Below are 285 nucleotides of genomic sequence, written 5' to 3' on the forward strand. Positions count from 1 at the left end.
TGGGCTTTCCTCATGCCCCTTGCTTTAAAACCTACATAGCCAGCTGGACACAGTGGCTCACACCTGTATTCCTAGCACTTTGAGAGGCCGAGGAGGGCGGATTGCCTGAGGTCAGGAGTTTGTGACCAATATGGGCAACATGGTAAAGCCCCATCTATACTAAAAATACAAAAAAATTAGCTGGGCATGGTGGCATGCACCTGTAATCCCAGCTACTCGGGAGGCGGAGGCGGAGGCAGAGGCAGAGGCAGAGGCAGAGGAACTGCCTGAACCAGGGAGGTGGAG

The sequence above is a fragment of the Cebus imitator genome, unplaced genomic scaffold (assembly GCF_001604975.1).
Source record: "Cebus imitator isolate Cc_AM_T3 unplaced genomic scaffold, Cebus_imitator-1.0 Scaffold19, whole genome shotgun sequence".
NCBI classification, from domain to species: Eukaryota; Metazoa; Chordata; class Mammalia; order Primates; family Cebidae; genus Cebus; species Cebus imitator.